The 23,658-nt window shown below is 34.5% G+C and overlaps 1 protein-coding gene across 1 annotated transcript in view; it reads right to left on the bottom strand.

The window, feature by feature from the left end:
* Positions 1–23,658, bottom strand: part of Kair1d (Kainate-type ionotropic glutamate receptor subunit 1D) — an 881,193-nt gene that overhangs the window by 800,400 nt on the left and 57,135 nt on the right. The gene's annotated exons all lie outside the window — the stretch shown is intronic.

Below are 23,658 nucleotides of genomic sequence, written 5' to 3'. Positions count from 1 at the left end.
TTGAACAACGTAAAACCATGTTATATTTCATTATTGTTTAACAATGACGAAAGTATAGTGTATAGAACCAGGAATAGAAAATTTAGTAAAAGATTTATGAGATAATAAAGGTTAGACTTTTGAACGCATTTGAGAGAAGAGTTTGAGCTATAGAAAAGTTGTTATTTTTAATTTCTCTAAGCGAATTACTAATCCACGAAATCCGATAGAATTTCTATATAATTTTATTCTTATCTCATTGATTTCCTTATTTTCAATGGTTTTTCAATAATAATTACACGATTTTATAAATAAAAAACAATATTAAAGTAATCCCACGCTTAATATCAACAAACAAAGAAAATGTTAACGAAGTGGACTTCTAAAGTCCATGTAATGTAAGTTAATGTAATAAAATTGTTATTAAACATCGTTAATATTTAGACTATTCTAAATTCGTGAAAAGAAGGGATCATTTTAAACGTTTGTGTCTTTTAGTTTTACAATTCTTAGTTAAATTTTGTCGAAGATTCTTTGAAACTAAGAAGCGAGTAAAAATATTAAGATGATTTAGGTTTTAAACGATCCTCTTAAAAATTTACAATTTTTTCAACATTTTATTAAATGTTTTTTATTAAATTAATGGTCATATACAGGGTGTTCAGTCATCCCGGGGAAAAATTTTAATGGGAAATTCTAGAGGCCAAAATAAGACGAAAATTAAGAATATCAATTTCTTGACTGAGGCTTCATTAAAAAGTTATTAAAAAATTAAATTAAAAAATCTGAAATCATACTAAAAAAATTATATTTAGTTACAGGGGTCAATTACAAGCATTTGTGGTTAATAGACATACCCCGAAATCCTACGCACTTTCGAGAAATAAATTCTTTACCGAAAATCTAATGTGAGGCCAGAAATGCGAATTTTTAAAATGTGAGGATTTTAATTTTTCAAAATGCAAACAATGCGTATTTTAGTGGAGAATATGTAGAAATTCTAACAATATTGAAAAAGTTGTTCCTTGACACCGCAAAATGAGAAAACCCCCATAAAAATGGTCCAATTTTCAAACAGCCCTAACTCCTGCAATAGTGAATATATTCCAATGAAACTTTTTTCTGAAGCAGAGCCCATGGGCACATATAAAAAAGTATTAGGCAACTTTTCTGTAGAGAATCGAACAAATTTATTAAAAATGAAAAACAAATTTTTGAGAAAATTTGACAAGGGGAGTAGGTGCCTTTCGGCGAAAAAAAAATTTCAAATCGTTCTGGAAACATTATTTTCGATTGTGGAGGTCAATTATAATCATTTTTGGTGAATAGACATACTGCCGAAATCTTACCCACTTTCAAGAAAAAGATTCAGTACTGGCGGAACTTTAAACGTTAATAACTTTTTAACGGAGCCTCCATCAACAAATTAGTATTCTTGATTTTCGTCTTATTTTGTCCTCGGGAATCTCCCACTCAAATTTTTCCTAGGGGCGGCCGAACACCCTGTATATACATATGTATACTTTGTGTAAGGTATTTGATAAAATATACAAGGTGAAGGTTCTAACATATTACATTATACAGTTCCTAAATTACCTGTTGAGTGAAGAATTTAAACAATACATACGTACATATGTAGTTTCAAAAGGGTTATTAAACAGAGTATAAATTTTTGTTCTAAATAAAAATCTGTCTCAATGGTGAGTGTGATTTCAGATAAACTATTAATCTGACAAACAAAGATCAAGGGAATTACTTACCTAAATTAGTTCATCTATTAAATGAACCATCACGAAATTAAATTTAAAAAATTACAAAAATAGCAGTACTTTAATCTGAATATTTATTCATTTTGTTCAACATTTCACGATTTGGATAAATATTCTTTCTATAACATATTCATATAACAGCATAATCGATCAAACAACTTATATTGTATTAATCATATATTTTTATATTTACTTCATACTTCAGTACTAGTTCTGCAAATTCATGTTCATTTTCCTAAAGAAGGTGACTTGTCGTCACCTTCACCAGGTGCAAACGTCGGAAGTTAAATTTCACTGATTTTGCATTAAACTAAGAAAGATAATATATATTATTGCTCCCCATTAATGCATTTCGATAAACATACATACTTTCTTAATTTTCGAGTTGTAAAATTCTGCGTGTAATTACACGAATGAATTTGAAAAATGTAATAATTTGGTCTAAAAGCTAAGTTTTCATAGTCGAGTTGGTGATATGCTTTTGCTAAACGCTTACCAACCGTTTTACTTTTGGTCGCTCCTTCTAAGTACTTCAATCTGATACTTTCCATTCCTCGAATATAAATATCAAAGTCGAAAAATTACATTAATATTTTTAATAACTTGCTTCTATATTAAGTTTCATAATCACTTTATACGTAATCGAAGATGATATCCCTCGTAAGCGTAACTTTATACATACTTCTCTTATTACATCCCGTTTATTAATTCCACGGAATCATATCTATATCAATTGAAATTATAATCATCAATATATACAGTCGTATTTAAATTATTTCCATAATTCGGATTTTCATGTAGACGATATTATCTAATTCGAATAAGGTTCTTGGTGTTCTCATCAAATTAAAATCTGATTCTCAATCTACTGAAAAATTAAATATTTAATACCGAACTCGATGTAAGATAACACTGAGTCTTTCGGTCCCATTGATGAAAATATTGCCATAGCAAGTGAACGCTTCCGATTCGAATTTTCAAAGTGGGACTCTATTAAAGTTTATATATGAACGTTTAAAAATTTCCTTTGAACCCAAGGAAACTTTGGTAAAACGTTTTGATTTGCGTCGCCGAAAAGGTATTGATTTTAACGAATACATTTAATCCTCGAACATACGCATACATATGCATATGTGTAAGTGCGTTCGCGCACATCGGAACGTGTACACTATCATATGCGTGAAGACAGGCATATGCATAACCATAGATATGCATTCCCATGCAGAGCATTTACATAGCTTATTCATGTCACTGGTAAGAGCATTAGATGCTAGAATAATCACGATATGATGATACCAACACTACTACGATTAAAAGAAACCAGAATAAGAAATACAGTACAGTAGAACACATTTACTGCTCTTCCTCGTTCACCTTGTTATCGTCTCGCAATCAGGTTATCGATTGTTATCGCTGAATACGCCGAAGGAATTCTAATAGCGAGACTGTTGTGGTCTCTGGAGGAATCGATGTCTCCATCCGCCACGAGTAATATACATTTCTCGACAAGTGTACACACAATTTATGTGTACATTGGCATGGATGAAACGGCGTCATCGCGATGTTAATAGAGAAACCACATATACCTACGAAACACTGTGATATTGCCAATCAATACAACCGAGTAGTCGTTGTTCCTTAACTACTAATGATTTTGAAATTGAAACTGAAAGCAGACTCGCATAGTAAACTTCACTAACTTCGTCAGGAGTATTTGTAAATTGTGAAAGCACGAATGCATAAACTAAAGACAATCGTCATGAATTTAATAAACGTTTTCAAATTCTGGTGATATTGTCTTCTGCAATATTATGCATTGACTATTTCTGTTTCTCTTTCGTCGAAGGGAGATTTATCCATTGCAATGAATAGGATTTTTACTGCAAAACTTATACTTTGCCGAATAACACTGCGAATTCTGGGAAATTGTCAGCTATTCCGTTGAATTTTCAATAAAGTTATACACTAACCAATATTTACCGAAAACTTCAAAATATGAGACAAATTTCCACATATTGCAGTATTTTCATTCGATTCGTTTTCCGTAGACAATAGGTGGCAATTTACGTGTACACTTTGCTTCTACTTAAATACCCTACAAGTCGTGGATGTACTGAATTTGCTTAAAGAGGTTGAAGCAAAGAAAACAAAGATCTTCGAATAAAGTTATTACTATTCAATTTCTAAGATTTATTGTTCCGTGGCATAAGGCGACTGCAATTTCTTATAGCTAGACTGTCGCTTCTACAAAGGACACGAGATTTCTTGTTTCGATTCAAATATTGCACGCCCTTGCGTTCAAAGTACATATAAAACAATCCAGGAAACGAAAACGGAATGAGACGTAATCCTGACGAAAGAGCAGGTATACGCGAGGCAAGCAGCGAGGTTTGAGAATAATAAGACTCCTTTCCGCAACAATCAAAGCGGCGAAGTGACGTTCAACTTTGAAAACAGCATTATTTCGAAGAAAACATTTAAGAAATGGGGCTCAATCGGAGTCTAATGCTTCGTTTCGTGCAAAGGATCCGTAGATTAGTCAAACACACCTTGTGCATCAATGTCACGGAGAATCACACGAGGAAGCTGTACATGCAGCATATACCGGGCGATGCAAGGTTGCTGTGTATCAAGCTCTCCTTCCTGATCCACAACACAGACGTTGCCTAACGGTTACAGAACTACTATGCCTCTACTCGATGAAACGTACACAAGGATGCGCTTCCGGATACATACGCGGATACTGGGTAAACCGAGTGAATACACTGCACAGGTGCCGAGCAGTAAGTGCACGCGCTGCGCTGCACGCCTATAGACATGAAAGACCGATCGGCCGATCCGTTTCGGTTACGCGCGGAACATCGGTGGAATTGTGTGCGCGGCATCGGTTGCAAATCCTCGTGGGAACGCTTAAACGCGCTTAACGATTACCCGTGCACCTCTGACTGCCTCCTACGACTGATCGCCGCGAATCGCACCTGCAGTCGGAAAATTGCGCAGTTGTGCCCGAATCGTTTGCCATGATTACCGCCGAATCGACTTGTGAATAATGTGGCCAAAAACGAGACAAATGCCCTCCCTCTTCCAAGAACCGTTCGATAAATTCTAATCGCCGTCTGGTTCGCTGCGTTCTGCAGAAACTGGAGCTAACTTCGTCCGGAGCCACCAGAATCCGCGTTTTCTGAACCTCTATTTATCGTTTGCTCCAGTTGTGGATTGTTCGAGAGGGAAATTGTTGACTTCCACAAAGTTTGTGGTGCCGATTTATGTAGCAAATAGATTATTACAATAACTATTTACAAACACCTTAAATTTATTAACAAATATATACAGGGTGTTCGGCCATCCCTGGGAAAAATTTTAATGGGAGATTCTAAAGGCCAAAATAAGACGAAAATCAAGAGTACCAATTTGTTGATGGAGGCTTCGTTAAGAAGTTATTAACGTTTAAACTTCCGCCCGTACTGAATTTTTTTCTCGAAAATGCACATTTCGGGGGTATGTCTATTGACCAAAAATGATTGCCATTAACAATTGTTAATTTCACTGTTTTGATATCGCTGTATCTGACATTATCGCATTGAAAGTTGAAATCTTTAGAATCGTAAAAGCAGTCTTCACTAAAATTATACATAACTTCCTAGTTCTTGGTCTTTTATTTATCGTGTAACTTTAAATCATGTATGACTAAGAATATCTTTTTTAAACTTTAAAGTCTTTATGGAAGTTTCCTGCTCCTATACGTGTAAGTAAAAATCATTTTATTTCAATTTTACATTATCCAGATCATTGCAAGCATTTCCTCTTATAATCCCACTTAAAAAAGTGTTGTTTAGTCTTAAGTATTCAAAATAAAAAAACCTACTTCATTGAATCGGTTTCTTGCAATACAATCAGAAATATTCTATGTTAATATACATCTTATATTTTCTATTATTTAACACAATTTTATGTCATTCTTTTCTTTTGTTGAACAGGGACGTCTAGAACTTTTGTGGTATACTACACTTTCGATTTCACAAACTTTTTGTTAGCCTGGCTGCACTGCATAATTTTTGCAACTTATGTTTTCGTATTTCTCTGTTCAAGATGTTTAATTATTTGAATACTGTTTATGTGATGGCATATTACCTCAACCTTCTTAAGTACTCAATAGGTTGGGCATGTAATCTTAAACTACTCCTAGGTACAGAGAAAGGGTCAATTTTCATAGTACATTAGTGTGTTTTCTAAAGTTTATAATTTTAGATGAATTTTTAGATCGTTTTTACTCTCGAAACTTTTTCTTAACTAATATGTTAACTAGCAGACTGCAATTGTGTCAATAAACAATCAGTTCATCTAAATTTCGCCTGAAATATCCTTCTCTTAATTATCTATCTAATTAGCTGATCGTTTAAAGCTATTGTAAATAGTCATTCAGGAAACGCACATCAATATTCATGCAAGTTTCAATCACTAGACAAAACTTACTGCTAGGAATTCACAATTATGTGGTTACGTTGAAAGATCTAAAGCAAATTCATTTACAATTAGAGCAGGCTTGACGAATTGGTCACTTTTAAATACTCATTTGTGTCACCTAACCACTTTCGACAACGTGTGAACTATCTTGCTACGATTACTATCGGACTTTATTCCTTTAAAACAAGCTTGATGAACTTCTCTGCCACGTTATGGTCCCCACGTTATGCTGCCTTTCCCCCACTCCTCAAAAATGGATTCAGCTGATTTTTCTTTATGTTAGTCGTGTGGCACGTGGCGGAGAAGTTTGTCAGGCTTGAGCAAATTCCAACAGTGAACGTGGCAAGATAGTTCACGCATTGTCAACGGTGAGCAGAGGAATAACAAGTGAGTATTTCAAAATCAACGACCAAATAGTTGTAAGAGGCGTGAAACGCGAGCTTAATTCGTCAGAAATTCAATGCGCCTGTCACAAGTGGGAATCGATAAATATTTAAAGCAGTGGCGGTTCAGCTGTGCCCTTGTCCACGGAGAGCAGCGGAAGTCCAATCCATGGATACAGATAGCTACAACAAAACGATGAACACCTCTGCGAAAATCCTCTTTCTATGCCTAGCACGTTCGTCCACTTGTTTGCAGCTTTACCGCTCTCTCGGAACGAGCGACCGATGCGATACGGTTTCGAGTTTTCCTGACTTCCTATTCGAACACAGAGTCGAGGGACTGAGAGGACGAGCTGGCAGGAGAAAGGATTTGAATAAATTATTTCCCGACGTAAATCTAAGTCCTAGGTGACCTATTTCCGCGCCTCCCGCCACTGTATCCACAGTAAGAACACACTCGATGGCTGGGAAATCGCTCAGCGACTTTTATCAGTGTTTTATTTTTGGTAAAGAACAACACTTTTTATGTCATTGGTTTATTACGCACATTGACGAGGAATTAAAATCGATGAGACGATGTTTGAGATTGATATACAGGAATAGTCACCTAACTAAATCAGCTCAAATAGATAATTTAGTACTTGACAGTGCAATTTGAAACAGTATGACACGTTCAGTAAAACATAATAAGAAATGTGATCCATTAAATGATTTCTAGTGTATGTAGTGTTGCAGAGGTCAGTTTCAATACAAGTAAATTATTGTCATCGTGAATAATACAAGTAGTAATACAATACTAAATGTTTCTGGAATTATGCGTTCTAATGATAGGATCTTTTATATGTTTAAGTGTTGTTGATGGCTCACGATAAACTTCGTTTGGATGTCTGCAAGAACAGTAAACAAATGGAATCAAATCTGGAGAAGGATGTGGCTACGAAATTTGTTTCTCACGTCCAATCATCCCAAGTTAGTGTTCATACCTCGGAAAAAAATAAAATAATCAGCATATATTTATTGTACTTTACGTCCTCTTCGAGACCATACGATTTTTGTTTCCATTTTTCCATATAAGAAACAGTTTAGTACACCACAATTTTAGGGATTTTATCTTGAAGTTTACAACTAGACAGTTATTGTACGGTGTTGGATATTAGCGCTTCGACATAATATAAATACAAATTCTGGATCTTTGCTCCACCCTCGCGACGTGTAGTGATCACCGCTGGTAAGTTGACAGTCGAGACGATACAGGGGTCAAGGATGTAAGCTGCTTATACTTAAAGAACACAGTGACATAGTAATAGACACCACCTATTTATACATGTAGCCAATAGCGAAAAAGCGTGTGATGCGATTTTATGTTTGCGTTCGAATGGGCCGAATTACTTTGTTTCGATCAATTGGATTCGCATTCTTTCTGACTGCCAACTTACCAGCAGTGAACAGTATACAGGGTGTTCGGCCACCCCTGAGAAAAATTTTAACGGAAGATTCTAGGAGCCAAAATAAGACGAAAATCAAGAATAACAATTTTTTGATTGATGCTTCGTTAAAAAAGTTATTAAAAAATTAAATTAAAAAATTTAAAGTCGTTCTGGAAAAATTATTTTCGGTTGCGGGGGTCAATTACAATCGTTTTTGATCAATAAACATACCCCCGAAATCCTACCCACTTCCTAGAAAGAAATTCATGAAGGTGTAAAATTTTTCGACAAAAGTAAAAAATCTCAAATCGTTCTGAAAAAATTATTTTCGGTTCCGGGGGTCAATTACAATCATTTTAAACGTTAATAACTTTTTAACGAAGCCTCGATTAACAAATTGATATTCTTGATTTTTGTCTTATTTTAGCCCCTAGAATCTTCCATTAAAATATTAGCAATATCAATGTAGCAATTAAACATTCGGGCCCATAAACAATATTCTATTATTCATAAACAGATTTGATTTAGAATTTTATTCATGGGTGGTAAATTTTCATTCCACTTTCCACGTGTCTTAATATTTTTCATCGTCATTGACTTGTCGTTGGACGTTATGTTTGCTCTTTCGCTGAAGAATGTCGTAAGGTCAACAAATTTGTGCAAACATTTCTGATGTTACTTAGTAAATATTACGCACGATTGGAGAACCGGTTCTAGGACTTCCGTTGTAGAGATCAGAAAATCTCCAGGAACAAGTTTCCTGAAAATAAATGTCAGCTCTTAAGTAAATCGCAACTAGACTTAGATGACCGGAACAATCGAAATGTATATATAGGTATATGTAGTGGCCGAGAAGCTCGACTCATCGATTTCTCGGTGGCTCGAAAGCATCGGCAGCTACCTCCGTTTGAGCACACACAGGAAGCCTTCGAACGTAAAGACGTGGATCGGGTAGATCGAGTTCCTTCTACGAATAGTCTCCCGGCTCTTAACCCACCTCAAACCCTTCCGACCACTTTCATCGCTATAAACAACGTAACCTCTACCCTCTCTCCGGGGAATATCCTTCCAGGGCTCCACAATTAATCGTCTAGCAATATACTCCGCGACGAACGGTGTAATCCAGCCGGTGAAGTGTCTGAACGTATTAAATTTAATTCCGTGCCTGCCGGCAAAAGATTAAACGATACACGCGAAACACCAAGATGTTGGGGGGGGGGGGGGACGTAAGCAGCGGATCAAGCAAAGAGAAGGCGCGATTCCTGACCATTTGGCCAAATAATCGTGATACTACTGGTAGACTAATTTCATGGTGACGCTAGCCGTGAATCACTGCCCGTTGGAGACATTTAAACGGCTGTACCGAGATGCACAGAGGTATGTAGGTCGCGTTCAGCCCTAATCGTACGGTTAGCTGCTTAAACGATTACATATAGGGTGCTTCGGTAATAACGTCAACAATGATGTTAGAGGAGCAGAGAAAGTATAGTGCTGTAAATAATTATTTAACTCAAATACTTTGTCTGGTCCCTTTCTTCAACCTTTGTTTGTAGTTGAGTACTGGGCACTTTTGTACATTGAATTATCGAATAAATATTTCAGTTGAAAATATTTAATTTTGAATAAATTTTTTATTGAAAATGAATTTAAAATGAATTTTTCTCAACACATAGGATTTGGGTTGGTTTGAACATTCAATTTATTTATATAGTCAAATTGTCATTAAATGTTTTTATATTCGTAAAAAAGTGGGATAAAAATTGCTCTCAAGTCTGGGATGACAAGTTGAGTACTTAATATCATGTACACATTGTTAACTCTAATCTTACTTGGTAGAATTTTTACAGCAGAGAAACCTAATGTTTGCACTATCTTGAATTAACCAAATTGTGTGAACATTTTGTTCCCTCTCTATAGTAAAGAACGTCCCATTAAAAGATTGTTGTAATTAACAGCATTGAGTGCCTCATCGATAAAAATCGATCCATTTCTTTTGAACAAAATGCACGTCATGTAGGCACTGTTCCTGGATACAAAGGTTTGTCAGGTGCATTTTTCATATTATATTTCATCCTCCACTGTCGTTGTACTGTTATGAAGAATTACATTTTATGGATTTTTCAATGAGAAAGACTGTTACATCTGTCGGATATTGCAACATTTTTCTGGTTAAAATAAAGCACAATTAATTGTAAGTGATGTAAGAAAAAAACATCAAAGCTGCTTCTGGTAAATTCTTAAAAATAGAGACCGTACGTAATTCTAGCCTGAGGTAACAATTGCAATTTGTCAGTACCCTATTAGTCACCTTCTAGCTAATTGAAAATAATTCTGTGCTTTCATTACCTTCATTTGGTAAGATGACACTAGTGGACATATTAATTTATTAATTCTGAACGATGTATCATTTCTTTCTTTACATTAAACCGAGTGAACTAGAACACGGTGATTTAGAAAAAAACATGAATTTTAAAAACTCTGGGAAAACTCAACGCGAAATTGCATTTATAATAAATTCGAGAATTCCACATTTATGAATTAAGGTAGCTGTTCGAATAATCAGAAGCATGATATAATTTTTTTTTTGATTTCATGATTTCCTCATTTATTACTAAAATGAACGAACTTTTAAAAATTATACAACTTCTAATACTATTTGCTCTTTAGTTTTATTTATTTCTTTGGATGAAATGCAAAAAATGTTTACTTTGAATCTTTTTGTTTAATTTTACTGCGTCCCATAATTAGGTCGGTTTTGGTACAATCATCGATAAAGACCAAATTTCAGTACTAGGATTACTAGGACGTTTTAATATTTTCTAATTATAATAATTTTTTGTAAATGTTGCAGAAACAATTTAAACAGGTCGATAATAAAAATTATCGTTATAATTAATTTCTAGGGGACCTTACAATTTTGTTTTCCTTAACCCTTTGAGTGCTATGAATACACATATGCGTTCTGCGAAAGCTATCCCTGTGGACTATAAACGCATATATAGGGTGGGGCGATAACTATGTCCACCTTGAATATCTCCATTATTTGTAATAATATGAAAAAATGTTACATATAAAACTTGTACGGTACAGAGGGGGACACATTGTTATATAAATATTTTTCGTGTGGGTGGAGGCATAGAGGAGATCTCAAGGTCCTCTTCATTTTTTTTAAATGGAATGCTATATTTTTTTTATTGCGATGTGATAGCAGGTGTTGAGACGACTTCATCAAGCTATCCTTGAAGGTCATATAAGGTCAAATGTGGTAATAAAATAAACTTTCATACATTACAGAAGATGTTCGAAATGGTGACCGTTTGCGTCAATGCAAAGTTACAGTCTTCGTATCGCTGCATCACGTGTCTGTCTTATCGTCTTTGAACTTATTCTAGCACATGCTGTACTTCATAAACCCTTACTTTCATGTAAACGAATGGTCTTGTAACATTGTTTATGTTATGGTAATACATCGCGTGTAGCTAGAAATGTAAACATTACGGCAGTTCGTAATATTGACATGAAATATCGGTAGTCAGTTTCAGTGGATTGTTAATTCAAGCAACAGTGTGATTATCAAAATGAAGTTTTCTTTCGAAGAGCAAGTGGATATGATCCTCATTTATGGAGAAATGCGACAAAATTCGATAAGAGCTGCAGCCTTGTATGCTGAACGATATCCAAATCGTACACATCCTTCGAACCGAACATTTCAAAGATTGGAAATAAAAATAAAGATAAAGGGAACCGGAAGTTTGGGTACCCGTAAGAGCAGTCGTCGTAACAGAGCAACTGACGAAAGAAATGAAGTTTCTGTTCTTGCAACTGTAGCTCGAAACCCGCAGATTGGTTCCCGACCGATTGAACGTGAGTCGGCTATCAGTAGAAGGAACGTACTACGAATCCTTGCACGACATAAATTTCATCCATACCATATTAGACTCCATCAACAGTTATACGGTGCGGATTTTATGAATCGTGTCACATTTTGTCAGTGGGCTCTACAGAAAATACAAATGAATGAAACATTTATTTCTTTAATACTGTTCACCGATGAAGCTACCTTTACTAACCATGGAAATCTCAATTTGTATAATATGCATTATTGAAATCCCGATAATCCATACTGGTTACAAGTTGAGCATCAACGACAGTGGTCAGTTAATGTGTGGTGCGAAATTGTTGATCGCATTATGTAAATGGATATCTTACTGGCGAACGATATAAACACTTTATACGAAATACATTAGGGATTTTATTAGAAAATGTACCATTAAACATTCGCCAATTGATGTGGTTACAGCACGACGGATGCCCAGCACATTATGCTCGGAGAGTAAGAGATTCACTTAAGGGATCATTGTACTTTGTAGGCAAGAAAAATACATGTTTCTTTATGTTCTTTTTTTGCGGGCTATTAAAGAGCGATTAATTCCGGGTTCTGTGGATACGTTTATTATATATTTAACTATATTTACGAATTTGTGCAACGCATAATATCTATTGATTATGTTGTTTTCGTTGATCAACAAACAACAGTTTTTACGAACGGCGCCCGACTGCGTAGGTGATATCTTGCGAACAAGTTATCCGAAATCCAAAAACCAACATTATTCTTAATACAGATGAGTGTGGTTGTAGCATGTACTAGGATATTTTCAAAAAAACGAAAAATGGCAAAATGGCAGCTACTTTACGAAAAAATACTGAATATTTTTATATATTCGGTTGCTCTTTTGTTAATAAAAGAAAAAGTATTGCATATATCGGCAATTATCCTAGTTCATGCTATAGGAAGACCAGTTCTAAAAATACTTTATTTTGATGTTGATATCTTGAATAGTTTTCATGTTATCGTCTACACAGTGCCGAAAAATGTAGGTTCGAGAAAAACAGCTTTAAAGTTTCACGTTCAGTTGTTATACCTGCGCGTGGTACATTTCAGCAGGCTATAATTTCGTTAGTTCTCCGAATTTCAATTTAATATTTGGTAGATATATTTTCGAAATTACATACTAGAAGAAAATGAAAAAAAAATTCGATTTTTTAAATCCCACAAAGAAGAAACGTCCCTTAACACACTTTACCCAAATCGATGGATAGGACGTGGAGAATTAGTTTCTTGGCCATCTCGCTCTCCAGACTTAAGTCCATTAGATTTTTTTCTCTGGAGAGCATTGAAAAATGTTGTTTATCAAGAAGTACCCACTACACCAGAAAATATGAAACAACGGATAATTGCAGCAGGTGCTAAAATAAGTTCAGAGATGATAAAACAGACACGTGATGCAGCGATACGAAGACTGCAAGACTGCAACTTTGCATTGACGCAAACGGTCACCATTTCGAACATCTTCTGTAATGTAAGAAAGTTTATTTTACTACCATATTTGACCTTGCATGACCTTCAAGGATAGCTTGATAAAGTCGTCTCAACACTCGCTATCACATCGCAATAAAAAAATATAGCATTCCATTTAAAAAAATGAAGATGACCTTGAAATTTCCTCTATGCCTCCACCCACACGAAAAATGTTTGTATCATAATGGTCCCCCTCTGTACCGTGCAAGTTTTGTATGTAACATTTTTTCATGTTATTACAAATAACGGTGATATTCAAAGTGGACACAGTTATCGCCCAACCCTGTATGCATTTGTCAATTTTGTTGATTTCTCACTTACTGCAATACAATTATCAATATTTTAAAAATAAGTTTTATTATTTAAGCTAAGGTATGTCTTAAATTTTAACGTATACAATAAAATTGTTTATTAAGAGAATTACATTTATAACTTAGTTGTGCATTGTATAATCGATCAATAGAGTTTACATTAAGGTTCCCCAGGCCAAAATAAGACGAAAATCAATAATATCAATTTCTTGATTGAGGCTTCGTTCAAAAATTATTAAAAAATTAAATTAAAAAATTTCAAATCGTTCTGAAAAAATTATTTTTGGTTGCGGGGGTCAATTATAACCATTTTTGGTGAATAGACATATCCCGAAATTCTACGCACTTTCGAGCAAAAAATTCGGATATGTGCCTAAATTTTTTAGCGAAAAAAAAAGTTTCAAATCGTGCTGGAAAAATTATTTTTAGTTGCAGGGGTCAATTACAATCATTTTTGGTCAATAAACATACCCCCGAAATCCTGTGCATTTTCTAAAAAAATATTCAGTACGGAAGGAACTTTAAACGTTAATAACTTCTTAACGAAGCCTCCATCAACAAATTGGTATTCTTGATTTTCGTCTTATTTTGGTCTCTAAAAGCTCCCATTAAAATTTTTCCCAGGGGTGGCCGAACACCCTGTATATAGAAACAAAAACATCAAAGTTTTAGACTTGAAACAGACAAACAACTTTTCCCGTTGCTATATCGCAGCGATTCTACATTTTTCCTTGTTTTGCAATTAAAACAACGAAGACAGACAGTTGTTTTGAATTGCAAGAAAGGAAAAACGTAGAAACACAACGACATCGCACCGCTCGTGTGCTCTAGCCTTAATGATGGTTCACTACTTATATAAATTTCAGATACTTTATTTTTTTTATCAATTAGGAAAAGTCTCGAAACCATTACCAATTTCATTTGTAGTCAAACTAATTGTAAGATTCAAGTAGCAGCGTAAGTAGGATCCCTCGATGGAGGGTTCGTCGAGAGAAAATAATCCTCTTCTGGGCTAGTTAACTTTCCAGTGTTATTTTGACGCACCCTGTATACATCTCGAACCCTTGCAATCCACTGAATAATTGCTCGATTCAATACGTAATCACGCTACTTCCTGTTCGGTACTCTCTGTCCATACCTGTCTTCTCCGTACGATCGTCGGTTCGCCTCCCAATAGGGACATAATCCTGTTTAAGCCGTTTATAAGCATAGCCTACCGGCGAGCTTGAGTACATTATGTTCATGGACCTCTGCCTTCAGGGGTCTGCGCCCTCTAAGCTACCGAAGCACGCCTTCCGGAATTTCTGACTAACGAGCATTTCATTAATCAAGCGCCTTATTGCCGCTGCGCCCTCTCCTAAATTAATTTTCAATGCGAACGTTTTATTACGTGACGTGGCCCGCGGAGGGATAAATATTATTGCGCGGAACAAATTACGTTTTATTCTTCGACAGCGAGAGGTCCTGGGAAGGAAAGTAAGCCGGTTACTTTAACCGCGCGTGATAAGCCCCTTTAAGCGATGGAAACCCCTCATGGTTTATTACTTGAAAAGGGGGATTGAAGTCCCTGCTCAAACACTTCCGGGATTTAATGACATCCTGAGCGCGCGGCTCAGTGTAAATAAATTCTAAGTTGAGTCAAGAGTACGGAGCGAAGGAATCTAAGCGCGAATCGACTTAACGTGACTGAAACTTTACTACCTTTTACGTTATACCGACGACGAGTACGTGTACGCGGACGGAAAATTCAATCGATGGTTTTGTTAACTTTGTATGGCCTATCATTATACGCATTACGTTATGCCTTCTTGAGCAAAGTACTCGCGAAGATCGGGTTAGTTCGATTATTGATCCCTTTCTTCGTCATTCTACCATGTGTCGAATAATATGAGCGGTTAATCGTACTAATCCTTACTTCCAGCTTTATCGCCGAACCACTTTATCGTCTACTCGTTCGAGCTTCAAACAAATCGCGTTAACATATATTTACACTACCTCTGTAAATCATAGGTCAACAATCAACCTGAAGGCACAAGGTCTATTGGTTTCCGATATTAGAATCAATTAACACGAGATCTTTGAGGGTTTATGAATTTGCTTTCCCTTAATTTCTGCGAGTCTGATATCAACAATTAATTTATTTACTATTACGAACACAAATGAGTCATAGAAATAATGCTATAATGTTTCTTGATCTGTAATTCGTGTAATTCGTTCTCAGAAAAAAAAAGGAAGCAATTACGTAGTAGAACAAAAATAGTACATTCGGTAGAATTTCATTTTTCTTGGTAAATATTCGTCTCGTTGAATTGAGGTTTATATAATTTTTTTAACAGATTCATCATCGTTTATACTTATATAGTACGAAGGATATGAGGACACACAGAACATGTTTATTTTTTGTGGTAACATAGGTTTCTCTGAAAGTAAAGTTGTTGCGTCGCGAAACATGCTCTTCCATTTTTACAATAGCAATTCGGCGTTTACATTAACGCTGTAATTTTTCCAGAACGATTTGAAATTTTTTAACTTTGTCGAACAATTTCACCCATTCTCGAATTTGTATCTAGAAAATGGGTAGGATTTCGGGGGTATGCCTGTTCACCAAAAATGATTGTAATTGACTCCCGCAAACCAAAAATAATTTTTTCACAATGGTTTAAAATTTTTTTTTTCGCCGAAAAATTTAGGCTCCTTAAAAATTTACCCTCCTTGTCGATTTTTCTTAAAAATTCGTTTTTCATTTTTAGTACAATTGATTGACGCTGTACAGAAAAGTTGTTTAATACTTTTTTGTAGGTATTTATGAGCTCTACTTCTCTACTCAATTTTAATGAGATACGTTCACTATTGTAGAAGTTATGGACGTTTGAAAAATGGGCCATTTTTAGGAATACATTTTCCAATATTCTTAGAATTTCTACATATTTTTCACCAAAGTACGCGTTGTTCGCCTCTTGAAACATTAACATTCCCCAATCCATTCGGGAGTTATGACATTTCAAAGATTCGCATGGAATTTCAAGGAAGCATTTCTAGGCTCAAATTAGATTTTCGGTAAGGAATTTTTTTCTCGAAAATGCGTAAGATTTCGGGGGTATGTCTATTAACCAAAAATAATCGCAATTAACCCCCGCAACCGAAAATAATTTTTCTAGAACGATTTGAAATTTTTTTTTCTTCAAAAAATTTCAGCAGCTACTCCCTGTCGATTTTTCTTATAAATTCGTTTTTCGTTTCTAGTAATTTTGTATGACGCCCTATAGAAAAGTTGTCTAACATTTTTTTGTAGGTACCCACGAGCTCTACATCAGAAAAAATTTCATTGAAATATATTCACTATTGTAGGCGTTATGGCTGTTAGAAAATTGAACCATTTTTATGGTGGATTTCTCTTTTTGTGGGGTCAAGGAATAATGTTTCGAATATTTTTGGAATTTCTGCATATTCCGCACTAAAATACGCGTTGTTTGCCTTTTTAAAAATTGAAATCGTCCAATCCGTTCAGAAGTTATGATGTTTTAAAGATACGCATGAAATTTGAAGGAAGCATTTCTGGCCTGATATATTTTCGGTAAGGAATTTTTGTTCAAAAATGCGTAAAAATTTGGGAGTATGTGTAATGACCAAAAAGAATTGTAATCGACCCCTGCAACTAAAACTAATTTTTTCAGAATGATTTGAAATTTTTTAATTTAATTTTTTAATAACTTTTTAACGAAGCCTCAATCGAGAAATTGATATTCTTGATTTTCGTCTTATTTTGACCTCTGAAATCTTCCATTAGAATTTTTCCCAGGGGAGGCCGAACACCCTGTATAAGACGCGACATTGTACATACAATATACATACAAATACAAACCTGGAACGAGCCTTTAGACAACGGCACATCGCACGAGCTACCAACGAACGGAAGAGAGGGACGACCATACAACAATCAACAACGGCACACATTCCACGGATCTATAGTCCACAACACACTCAACAACTTGCATATCAGCAGACGTGCGATAAGAGCTTCTCAGCGGTGCAACACATTGCACAACCACGCTCAACAATAGTAATAACAACTTTCTACTATAGTACTGCCTAGTAAATTAATTAAACGGTGAAAGAATCATCTCAAGTCCGTCAAGAACTTAAATTAACGAAGAAAGTAAACCACTTAAATTGAATAATTAAACAATTATAGCAAAACTGTTAGTAATTTAATTCTACTCTTAGGAATCCATTAAAAGTTTTCTTTTATCGAGTTGATTTGGGGGCAGAAGATATTTGGGAAATAGTGTTACAGTATTGGATGAATATATCTTATACATATAGCATTATATTCACGGGCCAGAGGAATCCGAAAGCTTCCACCAACATCTACTGTTTTCTGAAACTCGTCCGTCCGAAACTTTGCAAAAACGATAGTAAAGAGCACTCAAGTATTAAGGACACATACGCACTTAATACTTGGTTAAACTTCTAAATTGCAAATATTTACCTTCGCGATCTTTGGTAGGTTATGATGGCTTTCGGTAATCTGTTTATCGCACGTATGCTACACGAACACATTGTAATTCTTCTATAATACTTCATCACGCAACCCTTACATGACAAAGGTTATAGAGAATGAAATGAAGAAGACCTAGGAAACCTGGGTCGGGATATTCTAGAATTTGTCTTCTTCTGCTCATTAGCAATTAACGTGTCATAATCTCACCTTTAAGAACGACCGTAGCTGTGTCAGCATTAATGAGACGGTTTCCTTTAATTATGATCTTTACATGCTCTCATGCATATCTCGTCGCACAGGGAAGTAAATTCTCATGTAAAAATCTTAATTACAATTCTACAGGGTGCTTTTATGCCCCTTACTATTGTCGTTAGTGATATTTGCGGAGGAAACAGTGTTAGTATAACTCGGAAATTATAATTCAGATTACAAATTACAACGTTATAAATATTATAATTCACATCCCATAGCAGCTAAGTTTTATTAAACTGTAATCGTAGCAAAATAGGGCTCTAAACTTGTACCTGTGTTTTTAGTTTACAATTTGTAAGCATTGTACACTTACATATTCTCCAAGTCATTTCGAGTATTAACGTTGTATTGGTAAAGGTTAAGTGCGAACCTGGATCTGTTTCCTTCGACTTGAAGAAACATAAACAGTAGTAGTATTGACTCTTGATTTCAAATTAAAGCTACAAATTTGATCAATATTACGATTTAAATTTACACTGTAAAATTAAAAAATACAATACTTAAATAACAATCATATAAACATGTATATTTTTGTAAAGATTCGAAAACTACAATTTTAATCTTCACTTTAATTTAATTTTGTTACACAATGTTCAAGTTATCTGTATCACTACATAGGTACTTATATGATCCTCGTTTATGTATTTATAAATTTCATTGATATCTGAAACATTATTTAGGTAAAAACAATTTCATAATTTGGACCAAATTTTTTATAAATAATGTCTGCAGCCTTATGAATGTAATGTGATACGCGGTCTTTCAGTATCAAAATATTTTCCACCCCTGTATCACAGAAATATATTTTTTTACAAGGGATTTTACCGTAACACAGAAACTCAGAAAATTTCGAAACATAGTGTGCAAGTAAAGTAGCTCACCTGTAATGTGAAATCATTTTTCGTTGATGCTGTAATGAGGTTTAAGAGGGAAAAATTTTTGCCTTTTAACCGCGAAAAGCTGTTGAACGATGGGAGTTTTCGAAAAAAGTTAAACAAAAGTGGCATATTTTTGTTATATTCACAAAACACTGTGCAAATAGTTATCAAAAAACCCATGCTTTTCAAGTTATAACCGACACCAACCCTTATAGTTAAGTATGAAGGAATAGAAGACATCAATTAATTGTAATGATGAAAACAGTTTATGGTGAAGTACTTTTGCATACATTTATACAGTGCAAAAATTCAAACGTAACCTTTATAGAATTTATTAATTCTATAAATATAAGAAAAACTTTAGTTCTATGCCTTTCACCGTTGTACAAAAAATCTACATTTTTTAAGAAGACGATTACATCCTTGCAAACTATAGTATGACATGAACAAGAAATAATTTCCTGTTGAATATGAACTACTGTTTGGGCATTATGCTTGAAAAATGCCTATATTTTCAACTTCACTATTCTTCTTTGTTAAAATGAAACTACAAATTGCACGTATTTATTTAATTAACGGGTTTATACCCTATGTTAGAAACAAAAACAAAAAGAGTAAGAAGTGAGCTTTATTGTATGTCTTTTACTACTGACATTCTATTAGAATTTTTTACATGGACGAATATATGCACACTCTAATTCTTTGTTTTAAACGGGTAGCTAAAACATTTATCCTAAATAATCTTTCCTTATTACTAACCTAGCTTTCTCACGCATGATATACTCGTGAATTTTCAACCTTGTTTCTCTCTCTCCTGTTTTCGTTTTGCATTAAATCTAATAAATACACAGCTAAGGTTTGTTTCTTACGCCATGCTGTGTACGTACATTGTTTCGTGTAGCGTATTCACATATTGACTGCCATGTTACCCATATACAGGGTGTTCGGCCATCCCTGGGAAAAATTTTAATGGGAGATTCCAAGAATACCAATTTGTTGATGGAGGCTTCGTTAAAAAGTTATTAAAGTTCAAAGTTCCGCTCGTACTGAATTTTTTTCTAGAAAGTGAGTAGGATTTCAGAGGTAGGTCTATTCATTAAAAATTATTGTAATTGACCCTTGCAGCCGAAAATAATTTTTTCAAAACAATTTGAAATTTTTTTCTTCCGTCGAAAAATTTTACACCTTCTCGAATTTTTTTCAAGAAAATGGGTAGGATTTCGAGTGTATGGTAATGACCAAAAATGATTGTAATTGACCCCCGCAACCGAAAATAATTTTTCCAGAACGATTTGAAATTTTTTAATTTAATTGTTAATAACTTTTTAACGAAGCCTCAGTCAAGAAATTTATATTCTTGATTTTCATCTTATTTTGGCCTCTAGAATCTCCCATTAAAATTTTTCCCATGAGTGGTCGAACACCCTGTATAATGTTGCGCCGGGGCAAGGCGTTTCTCAATAAACTCATAATATCACCAGAAATATAACGTAGCACACAACTAGAAACTTTATTAATACACAAAAAAAAGAATTTTTTTTACTACGGAGGTAAAAAAATGAATTGTCAAGATTAGATATTAAAAAAAAGAAATCTAGATAGTGCTATCGAATCTTAATGAAGGTGTAAAAATTCGTTCTATGACAAATTGTGAGTATGATAATTTCCAACTGTATAAAAACAAAGTATCATTTTCGTGACCAATTTGAGGGGTTTGGTCTTGCAGGCAACGTGTTAAAGACGTCATTATTATTATTCCAGCAGAATGAAAGAGTACAGTTCAGCAAATAAGGTTATTTTTCAACTCCGTCTAAATGATGTCTCGCCAAAAAAATCTGTCTGAAAACTAGAATTCTTTTCTTAGACGGGAAAATAGGGGCGCTGAAACGTCTCTGCTTCTATTAGGATGCTCGAAGCTACAATCGTTTACAACGCTGAGAAACGATCCGGGGAAAAAGACAAGCTAACATACTCCTATATTGCAACTGACTACATATTTGCAGTTCCTGTCTGGAAAATATGTAACCTGTGTAGAATATGGTGCGACGTCGTCGAGAAATAACGATATCGTTTTATTACTGAGAAAGAAAGCGTTGTCAACACTCGCGTACCGTTCCGATTTATTGGTCTTGGGACCGCCAACAGCAGTATCGATTCCACCGTAAGTCAAAGCAAAATTATGCAATGAACTACGTTGCGCGTAGGTTAAACAAAAGAAGTCGTAATCAGATGTCGAAAGTTTCGCGCGGTCAGATATTGCAGGGAATTAATTAATTAAAGTAATTGTGACTACTCTTAAAATAAAACTGATCAGAATAGATAATTTTGGGAGGCAACTCTTTTCCTTTCTTTATCGATATATTAGATTGGGGGAAAAGAAATCCATTATTTTTAAGTAGAATAATAATCCATTATTCTACTAAGATATACTACAGTATATTTGGCCACACAGTATATTTTCGATAAAATTTGTACGGAAATGTTGTCTAATATTTTTTCGTAGGTGCGCATGAGCTCTATTTCTAGACTAAATTTCATTGAAATATATTCACTATTGTAGGAGTTATGGTCCTTTGAAATTTCGACCACGTTTATGGGGGGTTTCTCACTTTACAGGGTTAAGAAACAATTTTTCGAATATGTTTGAAATTTCAACATATTCATGACCAAAATACGCGTCGTCTGCCTTTTGAAACATTGAAATCCTCCCATGCGTTCAAAAGTTATGATGTTTTAAACATATGCATGAAATTCTAGGGAAACATGTCAATGTATGGTCAGACATTATATTTTCTGTAAGAATTTTTTTCTCGAAACTGAATAGGATTTCGGGGGTATGTCTATTCACCAAAAATTATTGTAATTGACCCTCGCAACCGAAAATAATTTTTTCAAAATGATTAGAAATTTTTAATTTAATTTTTTAATAACTTTTGAACGAAGCCTTAATCAAGAAATTGATATTCTTTATTTTTGTCTTATTTTGGCCTCTAGGATCTCCCATTAAAATTTTCCCAGGGGTGGCCGAACACCCTGTATATTTCGTAAAGTATTGACCAAACAAATTGAGAAGACTTGTAGTTGTTAGAAAAGTGACATTCCGCAGTAATAAAAATTCTTTTACAGTTTTCTGGTTGGTCGATTCAATTGTGAGTTATAGGATGTAAAAGATAGAAGCTAACAAAGAGAAAATTCGGTATATTTTACAATTTTGCTTTGATAAAATCGAAAATGCAAACCTGGCGGCTGAAATTGTAAATGGTGTTTATGGTCCCGATACTGTCACAGCCAATTGCGCACAATTTTGATTTCGTCGATTCTGTTCCAGTATTTTCGATGTTAAAAATGCACCTCGCACGGGTAGGCCCGTCGTTGAAAATGTTAGACAAAATCATGGAAATGATCGAAGTAGACCGACATATTAGCCGTCGTAGCATTGATCAGGAGCTAAAGATCGACCACAAAACGGTTTTAAACCATTTGCATAAAGCTGGATTCAGAAAGAAGCTTGGTGTTTGGATGCCACACGAATTAACGCAAAAAAACATGATGAATCGAATTTCCATTTGCGAAGCTTTGATCAAACGGAATGAAATCGAATGGCAACAAATTATAAAACAAAACGGTACATATTTGAACATGAAAATAATGGATTTCGATCTCCCCAACCTAATATTAGAGAAATGAAATTACTCAAACGCAGATTTTTAAAAGTGAATGAATTGTTTATTCGTATGTCATGACAACGTTTCGAGTAAAAAATAAAAACGATAATACAAACACTGTGTGAGCTAACAGAGAATAATATAATACAATATGAAGATGATAAATTGAATGAATTTATAGATGGTTGGATTTATAATAGACATACTGCTAAAGTTAGGAGCATTCTAGAAAAAAACATTGTTCTATAGCATTTGTAAGAGGATATATCAAAAAGAGAATAAAAATCACTTTTAAAATCAAAAATCGAGTGACAATGATACGAGTCGAGAAAGAACTCGCTTCCCAGAAAAGAGGAAATATACTAATGGTAAACATGCTTTGGCTTAATTCTTTTTTTCTCATACAGCAAAATCGACAAAATTTCAACGAATTTCAAGCCGATGATATGAAAAGTGAGCTAATAAGATAAATTATTCAAATCAATTAAATTAATATAAAAACAAACATAAATAATGTACAGTGAAATTTGTCGAGGTGAGACAGCTATGTATACATAAATCTAATAAGTATTTGAAGTTAGTTTTCTTTCAAAACATGGCCTTGCATGTTAAAATTTTATTATACAGGGTATTCGGCCACCCCTGGGAAAAATTTTAATAGAAGATTCTA

The sequence above is a fragment of the Colletes latitarsis genome, chromosome 10 (assembly GCF_051014445.1).
Source record: "Colletes latitarsis isolate SP2378_abdomen chromosome 10, iyColLati1, whole genome shotgun sequence".
NCBI classification, from domain to species: domain Eukaryota; kingdom Metazoa; phylum Arthropoda; class Insecta; order Hymenoptera; family Colletidae; genus Colletes; species Colletes latitarsis.
This window is presented reverse-complemented; position numbering and strand designations above follow the sequence as displayed.